Raw genomic sequence first — 15,643 nt, forward strand, 5'->3', positions numbered from 1 at the left:
TTCATGACTTTACGCATTTTTAACATTTTTATTAATTGTAGCATTAATTGACATTGGAATCCTAGCTTTTTATTATAGAAAAATTGTTTATATAATCTGTTCGCATGTGTTCTGATTTGTCTCCAATAAACTAACCCATTAAGATTATCTAGCACATTGCTATCAATAGTAAACAAATTACATTCATTTTCTTTCAGAGAAGGTGGTGTAATATTTTCAATTTTCATTTCTTTTCATATTGGTGTATGAAATTTATATCCAGCTTCATTTAAATCAGCAATTTGATTGGCATCATAGTCATCGGGATTTAAAAACATACCAGGATTCGCATCCACATGAACATTTGCATCAACAGTCATACCTATGTGTGGTTCTACATTTCTTGCATCCATCATGATGTCTTCAATGGTCTCATCTACAACGAGCACTGAACTAGATGCTTCAGAAGTGTTATTCAATTGTCGTTGTTTTGATCTTCGATCTCTTTGGCGTTTTGCCTCCTTCTCTCTTTGTGCTTGAATTTCGTCTGTTGTCATTGTCCTCTTTTTTTTCTTTTGACGTTGCTTAGAACCCATCTTTACAAACTCCTCTTCAAAAAATAATATCTTTTTACTGAGTTCTTCAAAAAATGGTGTAAAAAATATTAAAAAGCATTGCCAAATGATGTAAAAAGTCTTTGTCTGTACGGATTTCAATGATAGTGTGGTAAATCGATGCAATCTATCTTTTTTTTTACAGTAACGGTTATTTAGAAACGGGGGCCCGTTATTTAAATAACGGGTCCCCATTTTAAAAACGGGCCCCCGTTTTCAAAACGGGGGCCCGTTATTAAATCCAACGGGCAAAAAATGGAATGGGCCCTCGTTTTGTTTTATAAACGAGCTTCTGTTTATAAAACGGACCCCCATTCAGTAAATTTTGAATCCACAACTCCCACTTGTCTCGGGATTAGGCCTGAGATAGGCTTGGGATGGCCATACCTGAGACATGAACCTGCAAATTCAAAGCTCCACGAATGAAAGCACAAATATGAACTTCTGAAATAGTTTATGTGCCTCTAATCAGAGAATTTTTATACGAAATTAAAACCCATTTCAGATTATACTGTCTAGATTCTAAATATGTAAATTTATTTAAAAATTGATTATTTTAACTATTTTTCATTTAATTTATACTAAATTAGGTCCATAAATTTGAAATATTAACTAATTTTTTTAATTTAATAACTTTTTTATTTTAATGAATTTTGAAAAAAAAAATTACATGTCATCAATTTGCACAAAATTCTTTTCTATTTAAAAAAAAAAAAAATCAAAAAATGCTAAGTTTACGTCAAATTATGTGGATCGTACACGTCAAATTTTTAAAAAGATAATTACGGCCATTAAAAAATTAATTAAAAAAAAATTTAGAAAAAAAAATACAGAAAAATATGCTCATCAATCTTCAGTGTGTTACAAACCATTTCCCAAAACGGTTTGAGAAAATAATTTTAATTGTGTCAAAAAGTGTGGGTCGTACACATGCATTGTATGGTCCTGAAACAAACATTTTTAAAACATAGTTTTTAGAACTCCATTCAAAAAGTTATTTTTTATTATGTGGGTATTAAAATAAATTACATATTTGAAAAGTACACTTAGAGGGCTATCTTTTATAGTAGTGACTTTTTCCAAGATTCAATCTCTAAGTGTTTCAAAATTTAAGCTCAAATGAGACAAAATCTGAAAAACAGGGAAAACATTTCCACTTTTTGGCCAAAAAGTGGACTCATCTTCTTGCACTGATTCGACCATGCAAATTGTTAAATCAACATATCAATTTCACCATATCTTCAATGAAGTTTACATGTCTTTTGCAACAATCTTTGCCTTCTCTTTCTACTCTACTCAAATGCTATCTATCTAATGTCTATTGACTACTAACTATTGATTATTAACTTTACAAATGAAAAAGTGAGGCCTTATATAGTGCTCTCATTACAATTTAGTCTCAGATCGATTTGAGATCAATAGCCAAGATTACAAGATAGAAACCCTAATTAGGGTTTGTTGAACCCATTACAAAGCATTAAATGCTTGACCAATGATACAATTACAAATGATGGGACACATGTCCTTAGAATATATGACCAATAAGTGACGAGGGTAGGTACTTCGAACTTTGTGCCCATGTAGTAGTTATCTTCTTGTCAGGTTCATTGAATCCGAACGCCTTCTCGTGAAATAATGTGATTGGTTAAATGATGAATAGGCGCCACCTCAGCTTGCTCGATCTTTGTAACTCATCGCAAGTATATGAATGAATGAGGCATATCTCTTGATACCCAACATTTTTGAGCATTTGATGTGATGATGACTTCCCTCATGTCGCTCTTCTAACTTTGATTAACTCTTCTAAAACTTGCCTTTACGATCACCTACATTCGTGAGCTTTCATCCGGCTATATTGACAATGATTCTTGGATTTCTGGAGGAAATTCAAGATTGTAAAATTTTAGTCCTTGAATACGTGACGCTGACGGTTATCTTTTGTATTGATGTTTCTTTTGGTGTAGATGTTGCCTTGCCTATCATCGCACCTTGAAGTGCATCGATCCTACTTCTCTTTTGTGCTCTTGCGACTTGAGGATCCCAATAATTGCCTTGTAGAAGCTTGTGTTGGTATTATGGATGTGTTGCATTGGTTTTGTCATTGATGTCAACACTTGTCAACACTTGAGAATACTTATCAGCACTTGGAGATCTTTGGTTATGTTCACCGACATGTTCAATAACTTATGCATAGTCACCGGTATCCGGTTCACCGACGGGATATATTGTTCACCAACACTGAGGATGATATGTTATCATCTGGAGATTACTTGGTTATGTCGAAGACATTGTTTGGACGCTTGGTTTTGGTGATTTGATTATTGGTCTAATCGAGTTTGCATATTTTCTATTACCGACAAATAGGTCTAGGTTATGGACCGACAAGCGTTTCTATTCCAAATCAGCACGACACGTTATGGAGATGTTTTATTGATTGGTTATTGTTGTAAATGCATTGAGCCGACATCATGCATCGCATATTGATTAATTTGTAATTGATTTTATTGTAATATCTTAGTGAGTCGACCTACACATTTGGTCTTAAGTTTTGGTATATATGTAAGATCTCATTTGTGAGATTAATAGGATAGAGAAAAAGAATTATAATAAGGTATATGCGAATATAAGAAGAGCTATACACGCAGACATCATTTGAAGATTCAAGGAAGGTATGAAGAAGACAATCAGAGCTTAACCGGTATTGAATCTAGCATATGAAGATGTTATTTTGAGCAGTACATTAGCATTGGATTTAACCATCCAATTGTAGTCAGTGTGACTCCCTTTTTGTGATTGAGCAGTGAGCTCTAGGCAGTTGGCCTTGCTGCATGTGCAGACCCCATTTGTACACACATACTATCTGCAATAGTATCATCTAATTGTGGGTAAGGTTTCCCACCGTGGTTTTTCCCCTTACAGGATTTCTACGTACAAATAACCGTGTTATGTGTTGTGGATGTAATTTGTCTTTTTGTTTCATGCATTAAACTTTATCGGTACTGTTATTAACTGCTAAACTATCTACCGGCATTAAGTTTGGTTTACTGGTATTATGCACTAAGTTTGGTTAAGTTATATTTGGGTTGAAATTAATAGACAACTGAAACGTGATGTCCTCCTTGATGTGAGCACCTGTTGTGATCTTGTCATTATGTACCTGCAAAATTTGGCTAAGTTAGTGTCATGATATGACATGTAGTTGCTTGCGAATATGTAACTGATCAACTAGACATGAAAACCCTTGATGAAGATTTTGTAATCCTAAATCACACTTTCAACCATTCACTTAATGCAATCACCTTGATCAAATCATGAAATTTCAAAAAAAAATGATACAAAGAAAATATCATAATCTCAACATTACCATAATTGATTGAGACAAATCGAATCCACTCAAAATACAATTTGATCAAAAGATGTTTAGACAACCTTTTTCAAGAATAAAATGGATGTCAATTCGCTTTCACCAGACTGACAGCGCTGTTGCCTTATATGTATTCGATGTGACTTTAAAATGACAAGTTCACCACCTTTCAAAACCGTCGATTCCAATTGGATAATTCACTGTCAAAATCTTCTTTAGAAATGGAAATTGCTGTCAAATTACTGCCAAGCTCAGAATCAAATTCAAACCGCCAAGCTCAGAATCGCCACCAAATATGAACAAAATCTGATCAAAACTTGAATCGCCCAGCCTCTGATATAAGAATATCGCTCCCTCCAAAATAAGAATCGCTGATGTATGAAGTCGCTGAGCTCTGAGATGAAGTCGCTAGTGCTTGGAAATGGAGTCGAACTAAATGCTCAGATCGCCTCCTCTTTGAAGTGAACTCCCTGGCAAATATATCTTAATCGCTGTCAAGAGGTAAAGATCTGATCAAAACTCCAATCGCTGTTGCTAATATATATTGGCTGTATATAGCTCAACTGTTGACAATCAAAAGCAAAATCACTTCCAAATTGATCAAATGAAATGATCAATTTGAAGCCTATAAAAATCGATACAACACCACAAAGGTCTGGCAACTTTCATTTAATGCTTCAGTTGGGATGATAAGCACCTCGGACGCCTTCATTCAATATTTGGTCGATATGAATTGCAAATTTTAAATGACCACCATGATACTCTAAATCATAGTGCTTTGCATTATGTCAAAGCCTCGAATTTTATAACCTTTGACTCCCAATTGCTTTGTAATCTCTCTTAAGTGATCGCTTCTTATTAAATGCCATATAATAATACCAATGCATGCTTTTAGAGTTTTACAACTTGGCACCATCTTTACCATTAGCAATAGGCTTCGAGTTTTGCTCCTAGACGTCCAAAATATAATTGCCTTGAAATCATCTTACAAAGATAAGCATTTCCTATTAAATATATTGCGACCACCCACTTGCAACATATCATCGACATTGAAACCATTTAATTAAAGGGCCTTGCATCGCATTGATACTTGAGATCTCTCTTGAGTTTTTAAAATTTGTCATCGAATGCACTCTTGAAATTGCATCGTGGAAAAGTCCAAGTCTCGAGAGAACACTATCAATGATTCATCAACTCAAACTTGCAATTGCTTATTGTTGATTGAATAATAATAAAAAAAACACTTTAGGGTGATTTGCATCGTTAGAAGCAGTGATATGCAATGCACGAAGAGTGTAGTGCTTTAAAAAAGCACTGTTTAAAAGTAGTAACGATATTAATGAGCACCACTTAAAAGCAGTAGTGACACTAAGAAGCACCGCTTAAAAGAGCAGTGTCATGAGGTGGCAATGCTTAAAAGCAGCAGTGACATGAAGAGGCACTGCTTAAAAGCAGTAATGCTACTGAGAGGCACTGCATAAAAGCAGTAATGCTACTGAGAGGCACTGCTTAAAAGCAACAGTGACATGAAGAGGCACTGCTTAAAAGCAATAATGCTACTAAGAGGCACTACTTAAAAGCAACAATGACATCAAGAGGCACTGCTTAAAAAGCAGCAGTGACATCAAGAAGCATTGCTTATTTTCCATGCCTTGGCCAAATTTTCATGATTTTCATTTTTTAATTTTTTATTTTTATTTTTATTTTTTAGGAATTTTGATTTTAAGAGATGCTAACTCTAAAATTAAACTACACTAAGACACATATTCTACGACAAGTTCGCTTAAAAAAAGTGGGGGTCCCCATTTGCGATGGGGCAATGTGTGAATACGTCACAACAATACAGATACCAGCAAAATTTGGGTATGATAGAGGAAGTATGCTCAGTTTATTTTACAACATTTTAACATGGTCAACAACAAACAAGTTAATGTTCTTATTTCTATGGGAAATAAGCTTCCAGTTGAATGGTATCCTATGACACCCATTGATATGGAGGAGATGAATTTAATGCCTTGTGCTAGTGTAGCTAGTAGTTTGATGCATGTTATGATCTACACCAAACAAAACATTACCATGGCAATGGGAGTCTTGAGCCATTTCATGGCTAATCCTAGAAAGGATCATTAGGTGCTAGTGAAGAGGGTCTTCAATTAATTGTGACTGACTATAGAACATTCTATTTTCTACCATACTAGTACTTTGGTGCCTTGCAACTAACTATAGAGGAGATTTTAGTTGTAGGGGACCTACAAATAACCCTTAACAATTCCACAAGTCAATTGGAGCATGCCCATAACTGTTTTGGTTGAACCTAATGAAGAGTTGCAACTAACCTATAGATGACTTATAAGTGTCTTGCAACACTCAATGGGTATTAAGGAATGTGTGCACTTAGATTTGGTAGGATATGTCAAGACAACAAAAATTGAACAAATGGCTATGTGCTTAGCCTATTTAGTGGTGTAATGAGATGGATGAGAAAGTAGTAAGGGCGTGTGCACAAAGATGGTGGTCAGAAAAGTGGACACCACCCAAAAAAAACTTGGAAAAATAGGCAGCGCGTATGCGGTTTTAAAATTTTAAATTCCCGCGTACGCGCTTAGGTTTGTTCTTCCCGAGCCTAGAAAAGGTAGCACGTATGCGCTAAGTTTAGCAAACTAAGCGCATATGCGCTATGACTAGGAAAATTAGCGCGTACGTGCTGCTTATAGGAAAATGAGCGCGTGCGCGCTAATAATCCTAGTAAAACCGCGTACGCGGTGCCTGATAAAAAAAGTTTTTTAAAAAAACTGGGTCCTCATTTACCCGAAAAGCGCATTTTTTAGTTTGTTTTTTTCCCATTTTCTAACCTAAACCGTGAACGGGGTGCTAAATTTGTCCTCTGGGCTATGGATCAAGGTTAGTTTTTGTTTATTTTTCTCTTTCTTTCTGGTTTATGCAATTTGTTTTACATTTTGAATTTAATTTCATTAATTTTGATTAGGTTTTTTTTTTTTTTGTTTCAAAAACCAGATTCTTCTAATCCAGAACAAGAACAACCAAATGAACCTCCTGAAAACCCACAAGAACAACCAAATGCATCTCCTGAAAACACACAAGAACAACCCCCAATTCCTCCTTTTGACCGCACAGCCGAAACACAGGAAGAATTAATTAATCAGTTAGGGCAAAATACATCCAAAATCAATAGACTGATTATAAAATTGAAAACTTCTGAGCTTGACCATCATCAATCCCTCGTCACTAGCCTAGAAACATTAGCTAGTGGTGCCATAGCTATTTCCACATAAATTACCAAATGGGGAAGCTTTAGGGATAGGTGTCGTCAATTCTATGCCAATGGGCTATCATACAATGGAGTTAAAAACAAAAATATTTCTAAACAACAAATATGTGCCCTTTTTGTTGACCCCAAAACTGGTCAGTCATTACCTCCTAATGCAAAGAGGTTTCCCATACATTGGTGTACCAATGTGTAGATGAAGAATCTTTTTTGGCAGAGGTGGTGGATGGTCTTTGACGATCCACCTTGTAATAATTATGAGGTGCCATTATATTTTTTGAGAAAAATATATTGTGAGTTTCTGCTCACTGTGCGCCCAAATTATTTTGACATGAGAGAGTTTCATGGTAGAGGTGGTGGCTCTGCCCAAGATAGACCTGGAGCCCATAGGCGATTAGCCGCGGAGAGTCGCCTCCCCCTAGCACCCAAACCTAAGGTGCATCAGGTTGTCCCATTAGAGTTGAAAGAGTCGATGGAGCTACAGACTCTTTAGGCGGCCACAACATTGACTGGTGCCATCATCCAGCATGGGACATCATTAGCACACCCTATTGTATTGGATGATGAGCCGTTAGAGAGCGACAGAGAGCCCATCGAGCATATGTGTGTCAGTTGCTCGGGGATATGCTCGGGGATAGATGATGCAGCCAATGCAAATGGATGCTCATATCATCTATGCACGATTTGTGGTTGTAGATGTCAGGCTCACACGGTTGAGGATGTCGCGTTGACAGATGAGTTGATGGACATGGTGTTTGCCCATGAGCCACAGACACAGGTGTGTTGATTTGAATTCATAACATTTTATTTATCAGTCAGTTTAATTTTGTAATTACATAAATGAATTTTCATTTATACATCGATTTAAATTAAGACAAATAATATGCATTTCAGGATGCAGCAACAGTATCCCATACACCTCCCCCAGTTACCAGAGCTGCAACTTTGACGCTTGAGGTATAAATTTTGTAACAAGTTAAAATAGAATAGTACACTTTGAATTCAAAAAAATACAAGATATACTAACTATCTTTAATGCTTGGTCCAATTTCTGGTTTGTAGGTGTTGACAGGGGACGAAATGTCCCAGATTGATGACATCACGCTGTCGGCAAACGATTCTGGCCTACAAGGCTATACGGTATCATATTTTGTACAACTCTTTTTATGTATTGTTTTGATGGAATATGCAAGTCATTTCATTTTAGATTTTTAAAATTATGTTTAATTTATTATCTGTACTAATATCTCATGTTAATTTTCTATTTTTAGGGCACCTCCTCCGCGTCTAGGGCTCGTCCGAAGAAAAAGAATATCTCAAACACGCCAAAACGTGTGAAGAAGGTAATTGAACACATTTTTAGTTGTACAATTATTTGAAATGTTGAAATCAAGTATTAGTTGGGGTTTGTAGATTGATTAGTGGTTTTTGTCTATTTTACATGTACAACGGCCATTGAGCTTTGTGGATATGTTGAATGCACCTGATTCACCCGCGAATCAAGAGAGGGCGGAGGTATGTATCTCTACTTTATTTTCTTGATTTCATGATTATATGCACGCGTACATGTGAACTTGTGATATATTATAATCTTATATTTTTTTCATACATGAAATATCCATACCTATTTCGTCAATGGTGAACCCTCCTCCTTGCACTGGAGAAGCATATCAGGATCGTGTACACTTTTATTTGATATGTAAAATTAATTGTTTTCAACCTTCAATACTTATCATTATATTAATTGTATTTAATCTTTGTACATTTTTTGTATAGGTAATAGCAACCATTTCTACATTGATGGTGAGCCATCCTCAGTCCATTGGAGAAGCATCTGAGGCACAGGTACGTCATTGTTCTCTATATTATAGCTTTTAAGTTTTTTTGATATATTTATGTTAGTACATTGTATTAATTGTACATTTAATCTACAATAGACTTGTTTGCAGTACGGCCATAACGTGGATCCATTTAAGTATGTCTTCAAGAAAACTCCTAAGAGTGACAAGGAGAGGAGAGCGAAGACATTAGCTCCTGGATTAGCCGATGAGGTAATCTACATTTCAATTGCAAAGGAATTAAAGTTAAATGCATTGTTATGATGTTAATTGTGAACTATTTTCTACAAAAGAATTCTAACTTGGCTTTTGAATTGTGGTTTTGCAGCCATCTACAGAGCCGCGTACTGCGTCGAAGAGGCTTGATTTTGATGATCCACCAGAAGTTTAGGATCATATAGTGTTAGTTTTGGTCATAGAATGACCAATACATGTAGATATATTCTTCATTTTTATTGTATATCGATTTGGACATGGCATATGCCACATTTTTGTAATACTTGTATTGACTTGGCAGACATGCCTTTATATATATATATATAAATATCGATATTCGATCCAATAAATGTGTAATGAGTTAATTATTTTGTATTCGTTGTATTTTGTGGTTGTCCTTTTATAAATTTAAATGAATATTTGCATATGTAATCAACAATATGAATATAAACAACAAAAATATATGATATAAAGCATTGTAATCGTGGAATATGATTTGATAAAATTTCTAAAATGTTGAATTAACCCTATAAAACTCCTTGTATTTAGTTCATTATTGTGTATTCGTTGTATTTGGTGGTTGCCTTTTTATAGATTTAAATGAATATTTGCATATGTAATTAACAATATGAATATAAACAACAAAAATCGACAATATGAATTTAAACAACAATGTGTTTGGTGCGAGAGCACCCTCACACTCGCAATGGCCAAATTGTGTTCCTCGTGTGCACAAACCGACATCACGAGCACATCTGGGTGGGCACGTTTACGCTAGGCATGCCCCTGTTGTGCATCCCAAAGCACCAGAACGTCGAGAGTCATACCCTACCGGTGAGATCTCTCAAGTGCCCTGAGTCCAAAAAATTGTAAAAATTTGACGGACTGTTTCTTCCAATCCATGACACATACGGTCGATTTGTTTGATCCCGTGGGGTTGCATGAGGGTCCTCTACAATGGCCTATCTCGGTTTTTGATGAATCAAAGCCATTTTCAATTAGTAGCATTTTTTCGCCTGCTCAAAAAACTGTCAGTTGCTTGCAAGGAAAAGTTGCAAGATTGGCTAGAATTGATTATGTTCCTCATGTGCACAAACCGACATCGCGAGCGTGTTCGGGTGGGCATGTTTATGCTAGGCATGCCCCTATCGTGCATCCCAAAGCACCAGAATGTCGAGAGTCATACCCTACCAGTGAGATCTCTCAAGTGCCCTGAGTCCAAAAAATTGTCAAAATTTGACGAACTGTTTCTTCCAAATCCACGACACATACGGTTGATCTGTTTGATCCCATAGGGTCATGTGAGGCTCCTCTACAATGGCCTATCTCGGTTTTTGATGACTCAAAGCCATTTTCAATTAGTAGCATTTTTTCGCCTGCTCAAAAAACTGTCAGTTGCTTGCAAGGAAAAGTTGCAAGATTGGCTAGAATTGATTATATTCCTCGTGTGCACAAACCGACGTCGCGAGCACGTCCGGGTGGGCATGTTTATGCTAGGCATGCCCTTGTCGTGCATCCCAAAGCACTAGAACGTCAAGAGTCATACCCTACCGATGCAATGTAGAAGTTGCTTGACAACTTTTTTGACAATTTTTTTGACAACAATGACAATTTTGTTCAAATTGTATCTAGTCTGAATCTATCACCCCTATGACCCGATAATGACTCAAATAATTATCCATGATTATACAAGAATCGAGAATGCTCATGATTGACCAGGGACACATCACATATACTCAAAACATAGTCACAAAACATTGACACACAAAATAGTCACAAAACATTGTCACATATTATTCAAAAATTTGCCTCTAAATATGGTCAAATCAGCTCTTGGCTATTTGATTATACAAAAAATTGTCTTACAAATAATCTCATGGACTTTTATACAAAATTTGGCATTACAATATATGCGATTCAGCTCATCACCATTTTAATATACAAATCATCTCATGGGCTTTTATACAAAATTTGGCATTACAATATGTGCGATTCAGCTCATCGCCATTTTAATATACAAAATTTGGCATGTACATATGTACAAATCAGATCATTGCCACTTAAATATACAAAATTATGCCCCTAAACATGTAGAAATCAGCTCATGGGCATTTATATATACAAAAAAGGAATATAGAACAATTCGTCGACGATTTATACAAAATTCTCAAAATCATTCTATTCTGAACCATAGAATCAATCAAGTGAGCCTTTAGGATCGGCTCTAACCCATATTGTGTCAAGTATTGCCTCGTGGTCAGATTCACGAACTTTCCATAAAATCTTGTTATGATGTCTACCACGATACTTCATCAAATGAATATTTGTTGCAACAACAAGGTTAGAGAAATGAAGAATATGTCTATGTGTTTCAAAGTCCTCGAACAACCAAACATCAAAATTCTTGATAGGGTATCTCCGAAGCCATGTTTTTGTCACGATAACAGACCCTATTGGGTACTCAATACCCTCTTCGTCAATGATTGTGGTTGTCAATTTTCTTTTAGGCTCAACACAACGACACAAATAGTAATATGTTCCTTCTTCATTGTTCTCTTCTGCAACAACTGCATACACATGACCTGCATTTTATAAAGTGTTAATTAATACCAAAAATAAAGTATGATGTACAACAAAATGAACCAAAAAGAATACTAGCAAAAAAATTAACTCAAAAAATCACCTGAATCCACTAGGTCGGATACATGGTCAAAATCCACTGATGTCTCCATCTGGCTCAATTGTAGTGCTTTGGGAATTTGATATGAATCAATGGGAACCAACGGTCTACAAGACCATTTGTCAACCCACTCTTCTGATTCACATTCTTCCCACAAACAATACATGCATGAAGAGCAAAAACATACCATCTGTCTCGTATAAATTACCAGTGAACTTGAATTTGAACTCATAAATGAGTGCATGTCACTCGATGCTGCAACTGTACAACAATCTAGATAGTTTTCAATGTTAGATTCAGTAATCAACCAAAAATATCTATGAACCAATGACATACCTGGATTACCTGGACCCATCATAGACTTACACCATCGCACAATTGTTTCTGCATCTACCAACTCAGCACCACCTTCGTACTTCAATTCTTCCCTGGCTAGGGCTCTTTTCACACATGCTTCTGCACCATCGTGCTCTCCCTTACCATGTCCAGCCTCAGTGAAATTCCAAAAATGTTGTACACCGCTTGTCACATGCATCCTTGTCAGCCAATAAAACATTCTTGCATTCTTGAATTGTGCGGTGCAATTATCTGACCATATTAAGTGTCGGTTGTATCGTATGTTCCTTTCTCTTAAACTATCATAGAAAACTTTAAAGCATCCTTGTACAAACTCCGATGAATGAGTACGATCATCACTTATGTAGAAGTGATACTCTCTTACAACCTTTCTATCCTCCTCTGTGCTATCATCTGCATGCATGAATGCTATGTGTACAAAAATAGAAACTTGTGTAGAGTGATAATACATGGATTGCACTTCATTTTGAGGTTGTAGTGTATAATTTTCAGCGAAATCAATGATAGAGACAATGGTGCCAAGAGGAAATGTGTCCTTACACAACTTGAATTGCTCATCTAACCATCGAGCTCTATGTGTATGCATTCTATACTCATAAACTAGTTTCTCTTGAAACATTTTCATAAATTGAGCTACACATATATCATTTTTCACTAGCTCACATCTCTTCAAATCTTTTCCATCTTTAACTCCATATGTGACTGTCTTGTATTTTCCGAAAGAAACTAGTTTCGTACCAATTTCATGTGTGCTCTCCAAATGTATGCATCTTGGTAAACGTTGCAAACCACCACATATAGCACAAGAACCTTCCAAACAAGGCATCTTATAATAAATGCAACCATCATGTCTATTACATAACACACTTGAAATAAATTCTCTTGCCGACTTAGGAGGTGCTTATATATTACATTCCTGCAAAACATCGTTAGTGTGCAAAGTAGAACAAATATGATGAAAAATATCATAATGCATGGAAAATTCAATATGCATCCTACAACAACACGTGGTGCGTACATGATTAATCTTAATATAAAAAGGTTTTGCCATTTCAAAAAAATCTTTGAGAAATTTTTATTTGAGGAAACTTTTGAAGGAATCTTTCATAAAATTTAGTTTGAGTCATATCCAAATAGTGTTTCGCATGTGGCTCATGATTTTTAGACCCAATTCGTCTTCTAACAACATCTCTTTGGTTGGGCGATACTCTTGTGTTGTCATGCCAAAAAATTTCAATTAATGTTTTTAGTGCATCTACAACAACCTTGTCTTTGCGTGGTAGTCTACCCGAGAATGCCCAAAGAGAATTATTGTTAGGTTCCTCTATTTGTTCTTGCCTCTTTAATGCTTTACTTAATGTTGTTCTACTAACGTCAATGACTTGTTTTTCTTATCAAACGATCTTTTTTTATTTTCTTGCTCATTATGGTTGATGTAATGACACGTCGAGTAGCTTAGAATCTTTACTATGTGATTTTGAACCAATAGATTGATATGCATCAAATAGATTTCTGACAATAGTTCTTTCACTGTTTACTTTTAGATGATCTTAGGCCTACAATTTTCATTGTCTCTCTAAAATTCAAATTTTTAATCATTTTGAACAATTAATTGACATCTTGCGGTTTGATTTAAGTTTTTAAAATAGTTTTGCCATATTCTTTTAACCATTCTCCTACAATTTCGTTCATTCATTTTATTGGGCATTGACTTCAATATATTCTCATCAATGTCAATTAGATACTTTGGTTTCCTACGAATGATTCTAGGAGGTGTTAACATCGGTGCATTATGTACATTAAATTCATCAAGTAGAGAAGGTGTAATATGTTTCATCATTTAATTGATTATTCAATGCAGTATCTTCTTCAATTGTATTAGGTTCAAACGGTAAACTATCAAATGTTTCTTCTTCAATTGCATTAGGTGCATTATATTCGTTTGGTAAATCGAATTGAGATGTTGAGGTTGACATACCTTCTTCTTCCATTGTTCTTATGTCACGCAATTTCTTCATACGCTGCCTTTGTCTTTCCTTTTGAGCCTCTCGTTGTTCCATTGTTCCTCGCTTGTTATTTCCCATGGTTGATATCGGTTGACCTAAATAGATTCATATTACATATATATGTAAAGAAAAGTTCAAAAATAAATAAATAACCATAAGTATGCATCTTATCACTATTTTTTGGAATCAAACTATTAAAAAATCATAATTTAATCATTGAAACCATGCAAAAACAAAAAACTAATAAAAACAACAATTCAATCATTTGAAATCATGCAAAAAAACAAAAAATTCACTCACTTATATGTATACAACAGTGATAGAAGTGCAGGACACAGTTCAAGTGGGGGACTTCAACGACCTCAAAAACTTCTTTTGAGGCCATTGAGGCTCTTGGGCAACTAAAACTATGTCATCTAAACCGCGTACGCGCTACTAGGCCATAAAATGTTGGCAAGGCCAATGGTATTCTCGGCTGATAAGTAGCGTGTATGCACTACTAAGCCTAAAAATGTTATCCTGGGGTATCGAATAATGGGAATAGTACCGCTTATGAGTAATAAGTACCATGTACGTGCTACTAAGCCTTTAAAAATTTATGGGAAGGGGGTGTGGAGGAAGGGAGAGGGAGAGAAGAGGGGGGGGAAGGGAGAGAGAGGGAGAGGAGAGGGGAGAGGGAGAGAGAGGGAGAGAGGGTGAGGAGAGGGGAGAGGGGGAGAGGGAGAGAGAGAGAGAGAGAAGAAGAGTGGGGGGTGGGTGAGGGGAGAGAGAGAGGGAGAGGAAGGGGGAGAGGGAGAGAGAGGGAGAGATGGAGAGTGAGAGGGGAGAGGGGAGGAGAGAGAGGGAGAGGAGATGGGAGGGAGAGGGAGAGGAGGAGAGACATGGGGGGGTAAGGGAGAGGTAGAGGGAGAGAGAGAGGGAGAGAGAGAGGGAGAGAGAGGGGGGTGGGAGAGGGAGAGAGAGGGAGTGGAGAGGGGGTGGGAGAGAGAGGAGAGAGAGATGATGAGAGAGGAGAGAGAGAGAGGGGAGGGAGGGAGGGAGGGAGAGAGGGGAGAGGGAGGGAGAGAGGAGAGAGAGAGAGAGAAGAGGGGGGTGGGAGAGGGAGTGATGAGGGGGAGAAGATAGGGAGAGTGGAGAGGGAGAGAGAGGGAGAGGGTAGAGGGGGAGAGGGAGAGGGAGAGGTAGGGGAGAGGGAGAGAACATGGGGGGAAGGGAGAGGTAGAGGAGAGAGGGAAAAGAGGGAGAGAGAGAGAGAGGGAGAGGAGAGGGGGGAGAGGAGAGGGTGAGGGAGAGAGGGAGAGGA

This window comes from Cryptomeria japonica, chromosome 6, assembly GCF_030272615.1.
Source record: "Cryptomeria japonica chromosome 6, Sugi_1.0, whole genome shotgun sequence".
Lineage (NCBI taxonomy): Eukaryota > Viridiplantae > Streptophyta > Pinopsida > Cupressales > Cupressaceae > Cryptomeria > Cryptomeria japonica.